This window comes from Montipora foliosa, chromosome 6, assembly GCF_036669935.1.
Source record: "Montipora foliosa isolate CH-2021 chromosome 6, ASM3666993v2, whole genome shotgun sequence".
NCBI lineage: Eukaryota > Metazoa > Cnidaria > Anthozoa > Scleractinia > Acroporidae > Montipora > Montipora foliosa.
This window is the reverse complement of record NC_090874.1, coordinates 45,303,990-45,318,881: the sequence shown is the minus strand read 5'-3', so window position 1 is coordinate 45,318,881 and position 14,892 is coordinate 45,303,990. Positions and strand designations below refer to the sequence as shown.

The window sequence follows — 14,892 nt, the reverse complement described above, 5'->3', positions numbered from 1 at the left end:
TCAAGGCATATTTAAATCCAGCGAGCCAAAGTAGGCCTGTTGCTCCCCACGGTACCACCGGTGCTTGCGTTAATTTTTGACCCTCGATTTCCAAGTCTTCGAGGTCTTTGTTTTACACCTGTCGACAGTACAGCTGGGTATCTTCATATTCATGCAAAACAAATAAGAGTAAAGATGATTTTGACATAGCTTGAACCTGGAAGTAATTTCAAGTTGTCTTTTTCTAGCCTATTTTTATTGTAACTGCATGGCGTGACAACTGAATTAGAAAGTTCATAAGACTCCTAATGATAACGAAAAAACGCAAATAAACGTTGCCCTTTTGATCAAAGTTAAAAGGAGAAATTGTTAACCAACTTAATTTTACTTTTGAGTGCAAATTTAAAACCAAAAATACTCTTTAGAAACACCGGGTATAACATTCGAAAACAGACTCGGAAGGAATCGAGAGAGGTGGCGTTTTTTATCCTCTTTCCTCACAACGCATTTGATTACTAGATCATTTTCATCTTTTATGGCGTGTCATTTTGTCGCAAATGAAGATGACATTTTTCCGGCCTTGAGCAAATTTCATATCCTTCCTACAGAAGTGATTAAGCTCCCATTTACAAACGAATCGATCATCCCTGTCCTGAGTTAAATAGAAATCTCATTACAACTGATTCTATCTCGTGGGTTTAACCAACCTGTCTCCTGTGCACTTGAATGAATTTACAAATAGTTTTCAAATTCATTATCTGTACCGCAGTAAGTTAGTTTCTTCGGCGCAATCAATAATCTCACCGGATGCCTAACCCAAAAAAAGCTACAAATAAAAATTGAGTCCTGGCTCTAAGCTGACCTTCCCCTTGATGAGGCTGGTGAGGGCACTCGTTAGAGTACTGAGAATTCTAAAAATAGGGAAATTTCAAATAATCGAGAGTTGAGAAAAAATGACCGAAATAAAAAAAAATTGTTTCAATGGCTATTTATTCAGTTTGCTGTATGACTGTTTTGATTATTCTAGAAAGCAAGTACTCTCTACTTTAAGTATGTACGGCAAATCGTACAGCAACGAAGTACAGAATCAGGTCGTGATGTGATAAACGCATATATCCGGATTTTCGCAGACTGTGAGGAGATGTATTTCCGTATCTGACTTAAATCTCGTAGGTGGAAGAGCGATGATTTACGGATGGGCACAAAACAACGCAAAAGGTAGCATTTTACCAGAGTTGTGATGATTATGCAAAACAAAAGAAATAGACTACACAGCTGCTTCGAAAAGGACAGTTTGATTTGTTACCAAGAGCAAAACAACAGGGGAAATTGATCTCTGTTAGAGTAAAGGAGAGCTGACAGGGTTGAAGACGTCAGTAAATGCCACGACTGCCGAAGGTGTCAAATCGGATTGAGAGGCGCTGTGTGTAATCTGACATGATCGGGCATAAGTTCATTTAATTGTGATGACGTTGTACCATTTTACCTTCATCTGATTATATCAACTGATCTGAGCCTGTATAATCTTTGATCAAATCGATGGTTTTCATTTACGAATTTACCAACTGAAATGAACTGGTACTGGATCTTGGGTTGGCTGCCTTCAATTTTTGCTGTCGTTGGAAATGCCTTTGTTTTCTGCCTCATTTGTTCAAGACGAAAGCTGAGAAGGGCCGTTCCTAACTTATTCATAATGTCGCAAGCACTGGCTGATCTTGGTGTTGGATTAAGTTTCTTTCCCGCTCATTTTATTTGCGGTTTTCTATTTTCAAGTTGCGTTCGTAGAATTGCTGAAGATATCGCCGTGTTTATGATCTATTCATCAACAGCAAGCATTTGCGCTATGACTCTTGATCGCTATTTAGCGATTGTGAAGCCATTCACCTATGCAACGGTTATGACCAGGAGACGTGTTTTGTATTTAATCGCCTCTTCGTGGGTCGTTCCCCTCATATCCTTTTTGTCCCATCTTTTTGCACAAGTCTTGGTGGATGCAGCATAAACAGGAAAGTTACTATTATCACCTGGACAACTATGTTTGAATTCATTCCTTGTGTTGTCCTCATCCTTGCAACCGTAAAAATTGTATCTTCGGTCAAAAAATATTATCACGAGTTCGCAAACATACAGTTCCAACTGCGTTATAACGAGCCGAGTCGCAAATCTGTACGCTTTCCTAAACTGTCCACAGCTCGTGTGATTGTAACAGTAGTGATATGCTTTCTTGTCTGTTATTCACTTGAGTTTTATAGTTCTATTTGTTTCTTTACTAAACTATGTAAGTTCACCGATGATATTTTCAAAGCGGTGGCTTTTCTTATTGTAACAAACTCAGCGATAAATCCAATCGCCTATGCCTTATTGAAAAGAGACATTCAAAGAGAGATGAGGACGCTGTTTTTCAAAGGGAAACAAAGTACTGCTACTTCGGCGGTTTAAGGTCTCGTTCAAGGTAAATTTGGGCGTCTCGCTCAATTTTTTTTGTTGCAAATCTTGAATCGGTTGGCTGTCAAGTAATTTTCCCGATAAAAAATTGTGAATTTTTGTTTTTTTGCCGCCATAAACTGTGCGCGAAAAATGATTGACGTACCATGTCAATCACACGAGAAAGGATTGGGTGTCAATTGATAGCCTTTACGCACGATCTGCCGTCTTAGCACGTGCCCGAACCTTGATTGGCTCAGTATAATTGGCCTTCAAGTAGGGGGCGGAGTTATTAGGCAGACCGGGAACTGCACAGGAGATCTGTCTGGGGGTTTATCTTGACGCCAAAATTAAAACTTCTCGGACCTCTTGTCCCGACAGGTTTTAAGTTATCGCTTCCAAATTTTCAGTGCAGTTCGAACAGATGATTGTATTACACCAAATACCGTGAGGGGAATTTTTCGTTTGTCTTCGGAGACTGATTTTATGGCCCTTTTTCTGCCCAAATTAAGCATGAAATGAGAGTTTCGACTTTGGTGCGTGATATTTCCTTCAATAGGCCAGTTTCGAATTGTTGTAGAACAAAAGAGCAGAGTCGAGGTTCCGGGGAATAATTTGCATTTTCTTTTCCCAAAAAAGGAAAGTGCAAATTATTCCCCTGACCTCGACTTGGTTCTGTTGCTCTTCCACAATCGGAAACTAGCCTATTCTTAACATGATATCAAAAATTCCCTGGAGGGCATTCATCTGTGACTAAGATGCAACAAAGTGCGGTAATTTTTGCAATAAAGCGAAGGGGCAGGAGCTTTTGCAGCAAACTCAGTCGTTCTGAGTTTGAGGCCTCAAGACTAACAGGCAATATTAAATACCGAAAAACTAAAACGTTATTCAAATAATTCAATCTATTAGCTTTAATATGATATATAGTTTGACCCTATACCGGCAAAAATAGCGGCGTGACAATTTCATTTTTCCGCGGACACTTCATTTCCCTTTACCGAGATCTTAAATCGACTTGGCACGGAGGTGCAAACAAAAAAAAATAGAAAGAAATTGCTTTTTTCGGAAGTGTGGGGACGTTCATGACAGCTATTGTTCGCAACCAGGTGGTTACGAAACTGAAGGTGGTTAAATAAAACTAACCACTTACCTTAATTAATCTACTAAATTTAGCACTAATCAATGTATGTATTGCAACTCACCTGATTCTCATGTAAAAGAAGGTCCTACATTTTTCTTTGACTAATTTTCATTTTGTTAAACCCATGTTGATTAAACATGTCCTGTTGGTGTGAATGGGGTATAAGCTTATAGTTGACATGCAGATAAACACTTTAAGGCGCCGAAGTCGAAAACTCTGGATTCGATACACACAACAAATGAATGTGAATGCTTCACTTCCTTAAGCATGCATATTTAAAATCAGATCATGAGTAATCTATTACATTAGAGCAAGATAGTTTTACTTCATAGGTCTTTATAGGCACTGGCATTTCGAAGGTCACTTTAGGTCATTAATTGTTATCCCCATAGCCTCAGTTAAAATGAGATTTGCCGAGTCTTGAAGTTGGGTCTTGTTGCAAAGCAACTGGCAATGAGTATTTGAAGTAGTTTCTCAATAACGTATAACTGAATTAGGCCTTTCGTGGAAAAATTATCACTGCTACTGATCAACCAAAAACGCTTTATCAACCATCAACAGTCTCATCAACTGACTGTGGGCGAATGACCCGGGGGTGGGTACTCCCTTATATGGGCTATATAGATATGTGCGACCCCAAAGGGTAGGGTTTTTCTGCCGTTTTGGTCATTTTTGCACTCTAGTCTTGAATTCGTTTTTTATTTAGAAGAAGCTACTTCTTTATCATGTCCCCCTTCTTCCATCCGCGCTTTCCCTTCCTCTCCCCCGGCTGCTTATAAGGGAGGTCTGCACCAGGGTATTGGTTTAAGGGTCAGGTCATAAATAGGGTATCAAATTTTTGGTCAGGTCACAAATAGGGTAGGGAAAATCGCAGATTTTGGTCATAAATAGGGTAAGGGTTTTGGGAAGCGGGTCGCACACCCCTACCCAATTTTTCTGGGAGTACCCCCCCCCCCCCAATTTTTCTGGGAGTTCTGGGAGTACCCCCGGGGGCGAATGAACTGGGGGAAGAAATGCTATGAAGGTAGATCGAGGACAAAATGTTCGACTCGTCGTTTCGTTATGGCGTTTCATCGTTTCCGCATACCGATACTTCTAGTCGAGTCGTTGTTTTCCGAGTTCGACTCGTATCATTGCCAGTTCGACTCGCCGTTTTAAGAAGTCGACTCATCCCTTCGTGAGTTCGTCTCGTCATCTTGTCAGTTCGATTCGTCGGCTGGCCTCTTCGACTCGTCGTTTTACGAGTTCGATTCATCACTGAAAACATCGGTTTGTCGTCGTTTGCCCTTTTGTCGTCTCTTCACGGCGTTCCATCGTTTCGACTTGTCCACTCAGATGGGCTATAATTCGATTACAATTACATGAAGTGTTACTTGATTCCGCGCGCTTATACATGATGTATTTTTATCCATAATTTGCTCTCTCCCGATTGAAAATGGATTATTTGAAGAGCTACGTACGCCACAGCATTTAATTCGTCTTGAATCGATTCAGTGATCGTTTTCATGAAGGTGAAAATGGAATTGGATATCTAGTAACACACCTTGACAGAGTTTTCTATATTCTAGCACATGCATCTTTGTTATTTAACATTCCCCCTCAGCTGGAGTGTTTGTTGCAAAGAGCTCATCAAATGTTTGTTGTTCTTGGTGGTGATGACAAATCATTGCAAAGGCAGTGGCTGCGGTCACATCTACGACGTAACTAAAGTTTAACTTAAGTTAGTGTCAAGTTACGTGGCGTCATACATAATTGCGGTCACACCACGCAGAATGAGATATGTCCAGGTTTGACCCTAATTAGATGCACGCGGATTTCAATAAGCGTCACGAAGTCTCCCCTTGTTCTTCTCGCCAACTTCAACATCACTTGTGTCTCAGAATACAGACAATTTATGTCACAAAGTGTCCCCCAAATGCTGCTCTTTAAGTAAAGATTGACTGCTGCATTTACCCAAAGCTAAAAATAACGCTAACCTTTACCCTTACCTTATTGTTGAAAATAGGTAGCAAATGCTTAGACTTAAAGGGACACTTTGTGTTGGATGTCAAAATTGGGCGTGCATCTAATTAGGGTCAAAGCTGGACATAAGTGTGTAAATTTTTTGTTTGTTGTTTTTGGTTTTCCCCTCGCTTCACGCTTGGTTTTTATTTTGCATATTTATATATGCTCATCTTGTACGTGCGAAAAGAATTGTCACATTCTGATTGGTTATTTGTTTGTAAACTTAAGACTCAACGATGAAATGATATATTAAATAGATCATATATGAACTGCGGATATGAAGTCAAGTGAAGCTATGATCCTCGCAGTTGTGAACGCAATTTTGCAATTGCGTAAAGAAGCCTGAAAAATTCAGGACTTCAACGGGGTTTGAACCCGTGACCTCGCGATACCGGTGCGACGCTCTGACCAACTGAGCTACGAAGCCACTTATGTTGGGAGTTGGTCATTTGTGGGTTCTAATGTTCCCGTGAGGAATGAATCAACGATGAAATGATGTATGAAATAGTGGCTCCCATCAGTGGCTTCAGAGCTCAGTCAGTTTTTCCGGACGCTAAAATGTCAAAATGATCCCATTTAATGTCGTGACCAGTGGTTTTCACATGATGAGCAATGGCTGATGAATGTTCACTTTTAGCGAGGGCCTTGAAATGTTCGGTTTTTCTGTAATGGAGTCTTCGTTTTGTTTTGCCAATTTAGAATTCATCATATCACGTGGTCGGAAATGGGAAAACAAAACGTACAAGCTAAAGAGGTCCGTTTGAACATTTCCTCAAAAAAAATAATAAAATGCCTGCTCGATTTGGGCAGGCGAGTCTCTGATTGGCGGAGATGAACAATGGCTCACTTCATGCGTCCAGCTGTGTCTTCGGTTAGGAGCACGGGCTCCGGTTCCCGAACAGCGGCTGATAACCGAGCTCAATCACATTGCTTGCTACAAGCGCATAGTTGAAAAGCCCTAGACAACGCCACATCTTGATCATGCCTGGCAGAGAATGTTCAGCAGCACAGGTAAACTGTGAGACTAGGCCTTAGGGAATAACAAAGAAAGGTGTGAACGGAAGAAAACGAATACATTGCTCGTTCTTGAAGGGGAAATAAATGAATGAATGCCTTTTACACCGACGCGGGTATAACATAGTAAATACAGTACAATCAAAGAGTGTATAGTTCATGTAATAATTTAGCTGTTGGTTGTCTATCTGCTGTGGAGGTTTTCATGCTTCTTTCGAAGTCCTCTCTGGCAAACGGTAGGGGAGGGTGCAGGGAGAGAATTCGGGAAGAAAACGTGTCGCTTGTCTGAATTTTAAAATCACTCGTGTCGGAGTTTAATTGGCTCATTCTCGGCCTTGACGTCACTGTCGGAATTTTGCTGTGAAAGGATGTCTTGTCGGAATTTCATTTTATGTGCTGTCGCTACTTTTTGGGCCATGTCGCTTATCGGAATTTACCCTGTCAGGGCCTCGTTTAAGCGTCACTTCTGATGATGTATGTTGGTACATATGAAACGTCAAGTTTTCAAAATACAGTAGATGTTTTATAGTGCGAAGTTTGTTCACTATGCTCATTTCCGCCGGGTGCGTTTTAGGCATACATGTAAATGCTTGACAAGGAAATAAAATTATTTACTTCGAGTACCTTTAACCATCGTCTTTTAAGGGACAAATGACAATACGAATATCATTTCAAAGAATTTAGAAAAGCATCCAAGATAAATGATTTTTTTCGGAATTTAAATGTTCCTCAAAAGCATGAAGTGTAAACGAAGCCCACTCGACTCACGTATAAGGAAACCTTCCTGAGTGAGACCAGCAGATATAGCCATGAACGTTTACTACGTTATATAAGCCACGCAATAAAAGATAGCGCACTGAGAACACCCTTTAGAAAACTCTGATCTCGACAAAACATATGGTTTTCGACATTTCGAATGGGTTGATCTAACTTTGACCGGCGAGTACTTCGGCCGTCACCCGTAGGTCACTATCCCCCGATTCTTTGCTCCCGCTTTTATAAATGCAGCGTGCATAAATAACCATACTTCCTCCAGCCTTGATGTCATAATTTCCAAGAAACTATCACTTTCATAATTGGTATTCTCGTGAAATTTGCAGTTGGCAAGGTTTTTTCGAATTTTGGTAACTTTTAAAGAATTTGTAATTGCTAATTTGTAATTGCTAATTTGCCCTTCTTGTTGGGCTCCGCTGCCACGACCCTTGTGTCCTTTCTGTTGACGTTGCTAATTTCTGTTAATTTTGCAGTTTTCACACTTGCACCGTGATTTTTTGTGGTTTTGCAGTTTTTGTGAAATTTGTCGTTTTTCCTGCTCTTGCATTGATCTCCTTGTGCCTTGCTGTTCAACAAAAACTGAAACATTTTGCAAATTTTGTAAAATGTGCAGTTTTTGTGAAATTTCTTGTATTTGTTGCTCTTCCATTGATCTCCCTGTGCCTTGCAGTGTAACAAAAATTGCCATTTTTTGCAAAATTAGTAAAATTTTTCAGATTTCATTAAAATTGCTCAAAAGCTCAAAAGTCGCACAATTTTGTGGAATTTGCCATTTTTGTAGCTGCGTGCATTTGTGGACATTTCTCTGCCCTAGCTAAGCCTCAACGGATGTGTTGCCAAGCAGATGATATCGGACTTCTAACAGGGCAGACTTCAGTGCTTCAGTATCTATCCGGCTTAAAACGAGGAACCTTTAAACTCGGAAATCTTTAAGATAGGAAAGCTTGAAAATAGAAAACTTTTTTTTAGCTTAAGTGGCTTGCAGGTACTAAGGGTACTGCGATGTTATGGATTAGCAGTGGTCATACTCAGAACCCTTCAATGGAATTGCCAGATGATGCTATTTCAGTTTATAGGGTCATTCGACAGTATCACCACCGGTATACAGGCCAGCTTCACTGCACAGGTGCAACAAAGACACGATTTGTGGTGTGGAGTCTAAGGGGCAGTGTTATGCGTTTTTTTTCTTAACAGAGACTAAAACATGTAACACTGGAACATTTTTAGCTCAGCTCCCTGAATCTGATTTTGTTACCTACCGCTATAGGGAAAAATAGGATGGAAATAGAATGAAATTTTGGTAGGCTTTTCTACAGAAAAAAATGCTACAGACTGGATAAAGATAGATTCTACTGCTAAAACCAGAAACCCATAAGAGTTGAAACGTGTAACGCGCGTTCACAGCTTCCGAATATTCAGTGCGAACTGATTGGTTGAATGTTTCAGTGCTGGGTACCATATTTGGAAACCCCTCGCTCTTGTTGTTCCAAATATGGTACTTAGCAAATCGAATATTCAGAAGCTTGTTTCCCAACACACAAGGGGCCGTTACACGTTTCAACCCTTATGGCTTTCTGCTAAAACTTAGATTGAGATCAGAATGTTGTACGTATGAGCCTTAAGCTCTGGTCAAACGTAAATTGTTTGGTGACCCAACTTTCCCCGTAGACTTAACTGACTAGAGTGTAATGTGAAGTGCCATGTTTCTAGCCCATATCAACCATGTGAGCGTTAGCCTTACTAATGGAAATGGGCCCACACAAGGACAGAGAAAGCTTTGACCAGGGTGGGAATTGAACCCACGACCTTCGGTTTAGATAACCGCTGCTCTACCGACTGAGCCGTGTTTGATGACGTGGCTGAACGCTGTAAAACAAGAAGTTCCTACATATCTGAAGCAAGTATTCTCAGTTTATCAAGCTGATGTAGCTTTCAACACAGAGAACTTGAAAATGACGGCTTGGAGTGTCTTGGTCCCTTTTTTCCACACGCACAAAAATCTGGCACGGCACTCCGAAATCTCGTATTTTTTCGGGCACGGCAAGGCACGGCAAATTTTTCGTGTGTAAACAGAACAAACAGAAGGCATATTAGGCACCCTTGCCATAAATTATAAGGGTTCCGAAAACGCTTCTGACTTTCTAGGGGTGTGCTCGGCTTCTCCAAATATTGCTACTGCGCGTGCGCCACGATTTTGGAGTGCCGTGCCAATTTTGTGCGTGTGGAAAAAAGGGTTCAAGACACTCCAAGCATCATTTTCAAGTTCTCTGTGTTGAAAGCTACATCAGCTTCTATATGGTTCAAAACTAAACCTTGAACATCAACTTGACTCATCATTTCGTCACTAGTTCGTTATCCATTTGTAAAACCTACCCTTTATCATTGTATGCAAGATTTGACAACGCAATCGGAAGCAAAGAATTTGACGAAAATTTGTGTAACTTGAATGTTTCCACCTTTACATCTATATTTTTAGTTTTGCGATTCTTCTTGTAGTACTCTATTTTATTTTCTTATATATACATTGTATTTCTATATTGTATCTGTTTAATAACTCGTCTTTTTTCATAATTCATAATGATTATGAATTATAGAAAATAAGGTGTCCGATTTTCCATTTGTACACAACAAGAAATAATTTACAACCAAATGCAAAAAAGACTCCCTAGATTTACTGGTAATTACACTCAAGTATACATGCAGCTGTTACTACTGTTTTTCGTGTTTTCGTTATTTTTGTTTTGTTTTTTTTTTTTCGCAACGTTTGTTCAAATCCAAAGATATTTTTTGGTCTTGCCTTTTTTTTCGTTTTTCAGTTTTGTTATATTGTCGTTTATATTTGGCCTTCTTGCACCCTCTTTCTCAAAATACTTGTTATTTTTCGTTTTTTCGCGATCGCGCGCATTCCGGGACAGAACGACTTTTAAAAACTCCCCCGCCAAATAACGCAAAAGTGCTGTTGATCATAGACCGCATGGTCTCAACAGTTAACGGCAAGACTTGTTGTTTATGTGTGCATTTTTGGACACATCACCAAGGCCAACGACTCCCCCTACTCGCGATCATTGTATTAATTACAGTGAGTCTGATCTCACCAATTATTTTTAGACCAAGACCGTTAGTTTTGTAATTGCCATTATCTCTGCCAGGCCTGTTAACTCATTTTCTGGTAAAACATTTGTTATTCTAGATTTTGGGGGTTTCCTCGTACAAATGTAAAGTGTGTTAACTTTGAGTTTAATCATTAGGTTGTTATGCTTGTCTCAATATCGTTGTCTTCGTTGTATTTGTAGGCCACCGTTTCTTCCTCTGTCTCCAAAGACTTTGCGCTAGCTGACTTGTTGTTTTCCCTAAATTAATATTTTTAAGAGCCCTCCAAAGACTTGTTTCCTCCGTTATTATTTTTTTTTTTTTCATTATATTAGCTTGTGGTGCTTGCTTGCTTTGCTTTTTCTGTGTCTATATAAAGATCTGTTATTTTTGCGTTGCTTGGTTATCATTGTTTCCTAAGCAATCTGAAAGGCCGTTGGCTTAGTCTGAAAGCTAAATTTGGTATTTCTTATTTTCGTTATATTTTAGGGGTCCTCTTAGTTTAGTTTTCCCTCTCAAAAGGGCTGTTATTTTTGCGATGACATATGTTACTTTCCAAAGCCGACGGCTAATCATGATAGTCGCTTTTTAGGAAACGATCCTTATCGCCCTTTCGCATGGTCGTACCAGTTATTCCGAGCAATGGTTGATGCTCTGGCCGGAGCTCAAGCCCAAGACCTCCCACTAGCAACGAAAGGGCAACTGTAGGGGCTGAAAGAAGATGCTGAAATGTAAGTGTTGTAATATACATAATTCAATACACAATTTATTGATCATTCATGGAGAATATATAGCGAGAAGGTGATTTTTGCTGACCACTGTAACTCAAATCACCTGCGAACATCGGAAGTCCAGCTGGTGTTTTCTTTTTTCAAGTCAATGAATGGCAGTGTTCAGGGATCACCAACAATGAGGTAATTTAAAGATTTACATAAAAAATCTTAGTTCGATCCTACTTTTGAAATTTTCCCTTTCACGGGAACAGATGAGCCCAACAAATTGACTTGCTCCCAAACGGGTAGCTTTATAGACCGTATTCATAAATGGCGGCCATGTTGTGCTAATCATCCTAACTAGCCTCGTTAGCACGAACAAAATTGAAAATAATTTTTTGTTCCAAAGTGAGGCTAGAGAGGATGATTAGCACAAAGACAAAACAAGAATTTCTTGGTCGCTATTTACGAATACGGTCTATAGCTCAGTTGATAGAGCATTGCAGCGGCATCGCCAAGGTCATGGGTTCAAATCCCAGTTACTGCGATTTTCATAATTTCTGCGAGAATCTTGTCTTCAAGCGCCAAGCGCCAAACTGCGTTTTGACTTCTATCAATCAAATTTCCGAACATAGCAGGGAAAATCGACTCCTCCTCCGGAAAGTGAATTGAACTTTTTATTTAGTTCACAGCTCGAACACCATTATGATATGTTTTTAGAAATTCGTCAGTAAAACGTTTTGTACAGATTCCATCTCTTCGGCGTCGAGTTCGAATGTACGAATGTACTGTGGGAACCAAAGATGCTGATTGGTGGGTAATGTCATGCAGCAATTGATTTCATTGGTGTCGGAAGTTTGACTGATGGAAGCCAAAACGCAGTTTGGCCCCTGGGGCTTGAAGATAAATTCCACGGAGATGTGTGATCTTGCTCTTTATGGATGATCATAAGCTATTCGCAAAAGCTGAAGAACAACAGGATTCGCTAATACACACAAAGAGTATTTGCATAAGATATAAGAATAGAATTTGGATTGGAGAAATGTGCAGTTCTGGTAACGAAAAGAGGAAAAGAGAGGTTACTGAAAGTAGTAACTGAAGGAAAAAGTTTTAAAAGCTGGAAAAGCGGGAAAAATGCAATGAAATTGTCCACGAAGAATCTAAAGCAGCTAGAAGGTCGAAAAAACTATTCATCCAGTTTGCTAGAGCAACAGACGAAGTGAGGGGGGTGAGAACGTGGGATTGGTTGGGGAAAGCAGGACAGTCTGACTGGACACTGAGAGAGACAGAAAGTTTGATAGTAGCAGCTTAAACGTGGCTCTGGAAAACATAGCAAAATCAGGACGATTTCTAAGTTCTTAGGTTAACTTCAGTTATTGAATAGCTTTGCAACTTCATCAGTCTTAAAATGTGTAACCACTTAAGCTTGAAAATGTCATCTGCGCTTGCATAACGTCCGAGGAAGAAACTTGCCGTAGCTTTCTGAACTCTTTAACGACGATTTGCCAAATAATCAGGTATGTTAGACCCATGTTATGATAAACGATGCCACTGAAGTATAGTTTTAAAAGGATCAAGGCTCGCGCGTAGTTCTTCGTTATGTTAAGAGGTACATTACCTAGCAGGACGATAATATATACTTCATGTTATCCTCTCAAGTAGTTGGTTCCCGTGCGTTCCTAGTAATTTAGTTGATGATGTTCGTCGAAATTATTCAAAGAGTGGACTGTCGACATCTGCTTAGTAGCAATTAACATGTAGTATCCTTGGTAGTAATATTTAATAATTGCTAAACTGCACTTATCTTCCCAGTCTTCAAGTCTTATGAGATCGGATTTAACAGTAAAAATGCATTTACTAAGTTCGACAGGCTTTTCGTGGGCGTAAAGAGTTGTGTCGTCAGCATATTGATAGCATCTGTTGGTCACAATAGATTGAAGATCAAACTAAATAAACATTGAAAAACAGTGCGCCCATTATGGATCCTTGCATGGCCCGGGAAACTGCAAAGTTAACTTTGAGCAGCTTGGATCTTCTGTCGTCAATCTGTAAAGCCCCGTTTACACGAGCAATTTTTATGTGACAACTTTTATGTGACAATTTTTATTTGCTCGTGTAGATGAGGGAAATTGGCCAATTTTTATGTGACAAATACATTTGCTGAAAAGCTGGCGTGTTAGCTTTTATGTGACAAATAAAAATTGTCATACACGGAAATTGCTCGTGTTGACGACTCGTCACATAAAATGTGACAAATATTGGTGGTCCCCAATCTTCCACTGAGAACGCGATCAAAATGGCGGCCTCCACGTCGACCAGCGCTGCTTCCAGTAGAGGAATTTATTGGCCAGATCGAGTAATGAATTTGTTGCTAGAGGCCGTCAGAGAAAAGGAGAGTCTCTGGAACACAAAAAGCGAGGCATACAAGAACCGAAACGTGAAAAAAGTACAGTACGAGGAAGTACTGCAGTTGATAAAAGAAGAATTGCCAGACGTTAATTTCGTGCCTCGCCTTTAGGTGTCCAAAATCATTACTGGCGCACTAAACTTCAAACTGTTGACAATTATTTGCTCTGCCATCTACACTATCAAATCTATTTGTCACATAAAAGTTGTCACATAAAAATTGCTCGTGTAAACGGGGCTTAAACTGTTTTCTGTCACTGAGGTAATTAACTGTCCATTCAAAAGGTACGATTTGGAAAAGCCAACTTGGTTCATTTTCTCCAACATAGTTCTGCATGTATATAACGGCGTCGAAGGATTTAGAGCAAGAAACTATTTCAAAAAAAGAAATGTTTCATTTCCGGAATGGTAAGGGCAGGAAAAAAGATAAAATACTGTAGTGTGGGTCACTCGGTCTGTCATAATTATTTTGCTTCGTCTATTGAAACTCTCGAAAAATAACGATAGAAATGTGGACGCAAAGTCTCTTGGAACGGTGACAAGCCTGTCAAGGAATATTAACCATTAAAGAGAAGAACAGATACTTGTTTATGTGCATAATGCATCGAAGCATAAAGTCTACAAATACTTGTTCTACCTTCAAATGCCAATGCATAACATTTCAAATTCCGTTTTCCGTGAATCTTCCATTACTTTTGTTACATGTGACAAGTGACCTAGGCAGTTACTGGTACTAGCTTTACAACAACTAGTTCCTGGTTAACCCAATATAAAATTACTACGACTCATCAGTGCGAAGATTGTTTACATTACTCATTAACACGAAAAGAGAGAGCTTTGGATTTTTCAACAATATATCACTTTAATCTAATCCAAAATCATTCAGATAGTCAAAACTTCGTATTTATGACCCATTTCCTTCGCTTTTTGTTTGTCAGCATTACGATTTGTGATACCTTTAATGAGCCAACAAGAATCTCATACAAATTAAAGTTTCAGGAACTTAATTGGGATAAGGTCAGGGCCAGTTGATGTATCAAGTCTAAGAGAATGTGAATTCTTTAGGACTTCTTGAGGTGTGGCTTCCCTGAGGCGCAAGACTTAATAAGTAGAAGTATATTCAGGAGGATCCAGTGAAGTAATATAATTCATAATGCTGGCTTTGGATTCCACAGCCGTAGCTCCAATGGTTATTGTTACTGTATTTGCAACATGTTCGTTTGGATAATGGACATCGCACCTTAAAGGTGCTTGGGTTCAGAATCCAGTGGATTATCTGTTAGACCTTTTTAGGTTTTGAGAAATGACAAGGCCTTAATGATGAATTCCAGGAGAGCATTCTTGATT

The 14,892-nt window shown here is 39.7% G+C and overlaps 1 pseudogene; it reads left to right on the top strand.

The window, feature by feature from the left end:
* Positions 1 to 1,137: 1,137 nt before the first annotated feature.
* LOC138007496 (octopamine receptor beta-1R-like) lies at positions 1,138 to 3,712 on the top strand (annotated as a pseudogene).
* The last annotated feature ends 11,180 nt before the right edge of the window (positions 3,713 to 14,892 follow it).